The sequence below is a fragment of the Antennarius striatus genome, chromosome 21, assembly GCF_040054535.1.
Source record: "Antennarius striatus isolate MH-2024 chromosome 21, ASM4005453v1, whole genome shotgun sequence".
Classification (NCBI taxonomy): domain Eukaryota; kingdom Metazoa; phylum Chordata; class Actinopteri; order Lophiiformes; family Antennariidae; genus Antennarius; species Antennarius striatus.
In genome coordinates, this window is record NC_090796.1 from 10266666 (window position 1) to 10273485 (window position 6820).

Here is a 6820-nt window from a genome sequence, read left to right on the forward strand (position 1 = left end):
TATGCCGTGGAGTTAAAAAAAAGAAAAAAAAGATGAGATAGCCTGACGGCTCTGCTGCTTCCCTCTCCGCCATGGGGCGCAAAGACTCGAGCAGAGTGGAAGGGAGCAGGGCAGCCAGCCGGTAATCCGTGCGCCGCTTTTTGCCGTGGACGTAATTAGATTACGGCGGTGCAGTGATGATCGCTGCTGCTGCCTGATGCTCCTGCAGTAAACGCGCGTCTACCTTTCGACAAAACCAAAACCTTCCTTTCTGACTCCGCATCGCCTCTCTCTCTCTCTCTCTCTCTCTCTCTCTCTCTCTCTCTCTCTCCTCCCTCTCTTCTCTCTCTCTCTGGCTGAAAAAGCGAAGGGGGAACACTAGAGGAGATATTCTGTTACCCTGCTTCTTTCCTTCACTGCACGCAGTGAGTCCCATACTGGAGACTTCAACTACAACAGGACGAGTGGAGAGAGGGAATATTTTTTCCACTGCATGAGGTCCAGAACAGTCTTTAATTTTCAGTGTGTGACTTGAAAACTCTTTTTTTTTTTTTTTTTCATCTCGTCTACAAGGCGTGGACGGTACCATTCCTCTCCTGAAACACCCCCACCCCCCCCCCCCAGCCCTAAAAAAAGAAAAAAAAAAGAAAAGTGGGTTCGGTCTTGAACCAGGCGGGTGGATGAGCGGCTGGATGATAATTCTGGATTTGGTCTTCGGGATGTGTCCTTCCTCCGGCCACAGACGGCAACAGTTTGCGGAAAAGTAGATTTGTATGTTAAACATATGGCTTCAACGAAGATATCACGGTGAGTCATACTTCACTGGATCCCAGAGGAAAAGGCATTGTTGAATGAAACGTTTTTTTCTTGTATTAACCTCTGTATGTGTGCTGATTTGGGTGACACAAATGCATATGTGTAAATGGATTCATTTGATATTCCCTTAGATTATTGATGTCCTATTCAGAGTTTAGTATTCTTTATTCCTAATGTAGACATTAAGAAGTTTTCTTGTTGAAAAAAAACTAAAACAAGAAGCTAGTATGATGATGGATTATAGCTGCTGACACATGGGTTAAAAAAGAATCCACTACAGTAGTTCCAGCAGTTGGAGGTTCTTCGTGTTCCTGTTTAAATTGGAATATTCTCTGTCCTTGGTGCTGAAAAGTCGTGGCTGCGGTTATGTTTTGTAGGTTTAGTAACTAGATATAACTCAGTCTAAGAAAACTCAACACATTTACATTAAGCAATCCAAGACCCTCCTGAGCCATTTGTTGTTAATGATCATCTGGGATTATAGTGGTAAAGGTTGATTAAATACATATATAAACCTCTTCCAATTGCATACTGTGTATCTTTCACTAAAAATATTTATTTTTAATGTAGGGAAATCATGTAAAGGTGCATTTGCTTTGGTCTTATAAGCATTATACATGTGGACACAAACAATTCACCTCTCAAACTCCACTGATCTCCCAACTCATGTGAAACACCGAGAGGGATTTCAACAAGTCACTGCTACGGTACAGACGGCAGTCTGTCTCAGGGTGGCGGTCATGTCAAAAGCAGGTTACCTCACAAGCAGCCTGTTTGTCTCGGATTATAAAGAGAGAGAGAGAGTCATCCGATTATCTCAAATTGCTGCAAGCTGTCACCCCCTCAAAACAGAGCAGACAGAGAGGAGGGAAAGTCAAAGGTTAGGAGAGGCGGTGGTGGCAACGCAGGTGTATGTGTCTCAAGATCCCTACTGTGTGTCTATATTCTTATTAGGCTTAAGCAGAGTCAAATAATAATCATTTTATAATAGTTTTATGTTTACAGCACATACCAAGCACAAAATGAAGCCCTTACCAGATTAAAAGATTTACAGAACAAACAGTAAAATCAGAAGCTCATGTAAGCCCTGTGTGTGACTTACAAAGTGTGGAACATGACAGCGCATAGTCAAAGTAGATGATCCGTAGAGCAAGTGTGGGTGGGGTTGATGTTGGATTGACAGAATGTGCTTTGTGAACTTTGAACAATCAGCTCATCAACATGTCAAGTCGTGTTTGCCAGGCTGCATGACAGAAACATCAGGTCTTCAGTTTAAATATCTACTCATTAGTTATTTTTTATAAAAGTGTTCAACAACTCTCTTAGGGTTGCACCATTTAAAAGTTTTGCAGATATTCAAGTTTTTTTCTACCTACAAATGATATTTAGACTTATTTTACTAGATTGTTGGAATCCAGCAGCATAGAGTGAATAATTGAGACGCAAAAGTTGTATCAAAGTTGCTGTTATGAGCCTTTTGTAATTCACATTTTATTTACCAGACATTTTACTAGAGATCTGCAATAAGTTGCTTGCTGCAATTTGAAGTATGATTATTTTGTCACAAGAAATATGGCAAAACAAATCAGTACTTTTTATTGTCTTTTATTTCAGTGGTTCTCAATCCATTTCAGAGCAATGCTGATATTTGTTGTAGTCAATCTGCTTATTTAGTATTACACAAATGGTATGCTAAATCTGGGTTCCAATGTACAGTAACAATATGTTTTATAGTAAGACCTAGTCTCTTATTTTGAAAAGAAAAACCTCTGAAATAGCATTAATTTAATGCTTCAATGTTACTCAAAAGTTTACATATTAGCCTGTTTCATTCAAATGTGTTAGTGAAAGAAACAGTTGATTTTACTGTAATGCACAAATATCATTACTATATAGCAGTGTTTGTGTTTCCTTTGGTACCATCTAGCCTGGGTCGGCAGTAATAAGAACTAAAGGAGTGATGTTTGCTGAAAGTATAGCTAATGGAGCTTGGGTGTGCTTTGAAATAGAGGTACACTACTGTTACAGTATAAGGCAGGGCAGCCTATTTTCTCATTACAGGATCTGTGAAACTGGAGTGAAGTTGTTTCCTCACTGGGACCCAACAGCAAGGAAAGGTTTACTAACTCGTCTGGTCTCCACAGAGCTCGGCATGGCTGGCAGAGCCTTACTTATATCACATTGCTATAACCTGGAGCTGCTCTTACAACAGTGGAATAACTGTGACGATTAGTACAGACTCAGTCAAAAATACTTTTCCACCTTTGGCAGTCTGAAGTTGGTTTAAAGTTAAGGTGAGCTCAAAATCCCCAATGATTCGGTAAAGGCTTCATCACCCTATGCCTGCACATCAAAATTGTGAACTAGTTTGACAGCTTGAACTGTCAAATTCAGATGGGAAAATATCTGGTAAGTGATGGTGACAAAGCTTTTTGGTGTGTCCAAAGCATGGCTTTTAATGCCAGTACAGGCGCAAGTAAATATGGATGCATTGCATACAGTACCTTGCGAAAGTATTGGCCCCCCAAGAATTTTTTGACATTTTGCTAAATTTCAGGCTTCGAACTTAAAGATAACAAACTGAAAATATTTTTCAAGAATCAACAACGTGTGAGACACAATCGTGAAGTGGAACCAAATTTATTCAACATTTTATATTGTGTTTACAGATAAAAAACTGAAATGAAAGACGTGCAAAAGTATTGGTCCCCTGTTCTCTCACCTCAGCTAACCGACTCCAGAGATTCCCTGATGACTTCTGAATGATCCAATGTTGACCTAAATGACTAACAATGACAGAGTGCACCTATGTGTCATTTGGTCTCAGTTTAAATGCACCTGCTCTGTGATGGTCTCAGACGTCTGTAAACGGAACACTGGAGAACAAACAGCATCATGAAAAACCACATCAAACACACCAGGCAGGTCCAAGATGAAGTTGTGGAAATGTTCAAAGCAGGAATGGGATACAAGAAGATTTCACAATATATATACTTCCCAGATCACTGTGCGAGCAATAATATCAAAATGGAGAGAGCATAAAACTACTGCAAACCTACCAAGACCTGGTCGTCCCTCTAAACTTTCAGCCCAAACAAGGAGGAAACTAAACAGAGAAGCAACCAAGAGGCCCATGATCTCGCTGGATGACTTGCAGACACACACAGCTGAGGTGGGACAGTGTGTCCATAAGACAACTATTTGTCGTACTCTGCATAAATCAGGCCTTTATGGAAGAGTGGCAGGAGAAAGCTATTTCTGAAAGAAAACCATAAAAAGGCCCGTCTGGAGTTTGCAAGAAGCCACATGGGAGACACAGATGACATTTGAAACAAGGTACTCTGGTCAGATGAGACCAAAATTGAACTTTTGGGCTGAATGCAAAAGGTTACATTTGGTGTAAGAGTAACACTGCACATCACCCTGAAAACACCATCCCCAAAGTCAAACATGGTGGTGGCAGCATCATATTCTGGGGTTGCTTTTCTTCAGCAGGGACTAGGAAGATCGTTAGAGTTGATGGGAAGATGGATGGAGCCAAATACAGGGCGATTCTGGCAGAAAATCTGTTGGAGTCTGCAAAAGACCTGAAGATGGGGCAGAGGTTCACCTTCCAAAAGGACAATAATCCTAAACATAAATTCAAATCTACAATGGAATGGTTTAAAACTAACCATATAAAGGTGTTAGAATGGCCAAACAAAAGTCGAGACCTCAATCCAATAGAGCTTCTGTGGAAAGATCTGAAAATTGCTGTGCATAAACGATCTCCATCTAACCTTAAGGAATTTTAAGCTGTTTGGTACGGAGGAATGGGCAGATGTTTGTCTCAAGATGTGCAAAACTTATAGAAACATACCCCAAAAGACTTGCGGGTGTGATCGCAGCAGGAGGAGGTTGTACGAAGTATTAACTCAGAGAGGGCCAATACTTTTTCACGCCCTACTTTTCAGTTTTTTATTTGTAAACACAATATAAAATGTAAAATAAATTTGGTTCCACTTCACAATTGTGTCTCACATTTTGTTGATTCTTGAAAAATATTTTCAGTTTTTTATCTTTAAGTTTGAAGCCTGAAATGTCAGAAACCTGTTGGGGGGCCAATGCTTTCGCAATACACTGTGGGTATATTCATCATATTTTATCAGAAAGAATCCGATTTGTGGCCTGTGTCAGTGATGCATTGTTTTAAAAAAAATGGCCCCTGTGCTACATGAAACAGGAGTGACATGTTAACACATAAGTTATTCATTTATCTGTTTACTTGCTTGCCAAAAACAATATTTAACCTTTAAAACACCCTGTGACACATGTAATGTAATGTGGGTTTCACCATAAATCTAGACATCCATCATAGCATGAACACATAAAATAAAATAATTACTGTATTTACATTATGACAGTGGCCACCCAGCAATAACTGACTCAGTAACCAGATGGAATTTTGACATTCCAGTAATTGATTATTATTTCACATTACAGCTGGAGATTACTCTGTGATGGTTCTAATTTAGTAGTAGAAGCGCATCACTGAAGTTCAAAACCAGAGGGCCTCTGCCTTTATTGTCCATACTCCTGTTGCCAACAGATTCTCATTGGACTAACTCATTATATATCAATTTCGCTTCACTTTTAATACCTGTACTCGCTTTCTTTGGTCCCTCTAATCTAGTGCACACACACACTACTTACAAGAAGACACCGTTAGAATTAAACACACTGGTAAGAGCAAGGCTTACCATTGCGTTCTTATTCCTGAGAAACACAGTTCTATGGATGGCTTTTCTATTTTCTGTAAGATTATTTCTGCATGCATGGCTTCTATTTAATCAATGTGTTTACTTTTTACTGTCAAAGGATAAGATACATGTCAATGTACTGTAAATACATTGTTGTTGTTTTTTTCTTTTAATTTCACAGACAAATTCATAATTTGAAATGGTTTTGACAGTCATGTCATACCTGTTCTGACAGGTATATATTTGGCTTAATGCTCACAACAAGCTTCCTTACACATGTCTCATTGAGTTAGTCAGACCCTTGTGAAGACTACTAGCTGCTTTGTAAATAAAAAAATCTTGTCTTTATGTACAGTATTTAGCATAAGTGCTCCTGTCAGATAAAAGTACATGTGGTGAAGATCAAACTTAGGATTTTCAGGTAATATTAGCCTACGTTACCTTACATTCTGAATTCTGAGATTCCTGGAGTTATTACCTTTAGCAGTGACAAAATTTACTCGAGAATTTTGATCTTTGATGTCTTGTCTTTTGTCTTTAACACATAATTTAACATATGACTTGTTTTTACCTCTAGAAGACCTTCACTCATTATTTGTACCGATTTTCACTGGAACAGTAAATAAATCAGCTGACATTTCATTCTGGCATCATTAACAGGTTGACATATTTTATTTTTTTAAAGGCATTGAGCACCCATTCAGATATTCATGGTCCCCTCATGATTAAAAGACAGTTTTAATGATCCTGGAATTTTTCCTCTATCACTATGATCAAGTCAGATCTTTCTTTTGTCCTATATTTTGAACCTTTTTAGAACTACATATCAAACTGGAAGAGACCCCTATACCAAATACAAATAATGGCTGTATATCATGTTTGATGGCTTGAAAGCTAAGTCCCTTGCGGCACCCTCCATAACTAAAGTTAGAGTGTCATAAGGCCCAAAGAGAATAGAACTTTCCATGAAGGTCAAAATGACAAGAGCTGCATCAACATCATCAATCATTAATTAGATTAGATAAGTCATTATAGATAAATGGCCCATTCATTTAAATGATATTAACTGAACTAAAACAGTATCTCGGTGCGTCCAGAACCTGCTTCAGAAACTAACAGTATGTGAATTACAACACATAATATTTATAAAGACATTTTATGGTAAGCATGGACTGTGGTAGTAACAGCATGACATAAAATGCTATTCCAGTGTTTTTTCTCTTTAAGTTAAAGCACATAAGACAATGCTGTGGCGTGATGCTACCATTAAGCACCTGTTCCTACAG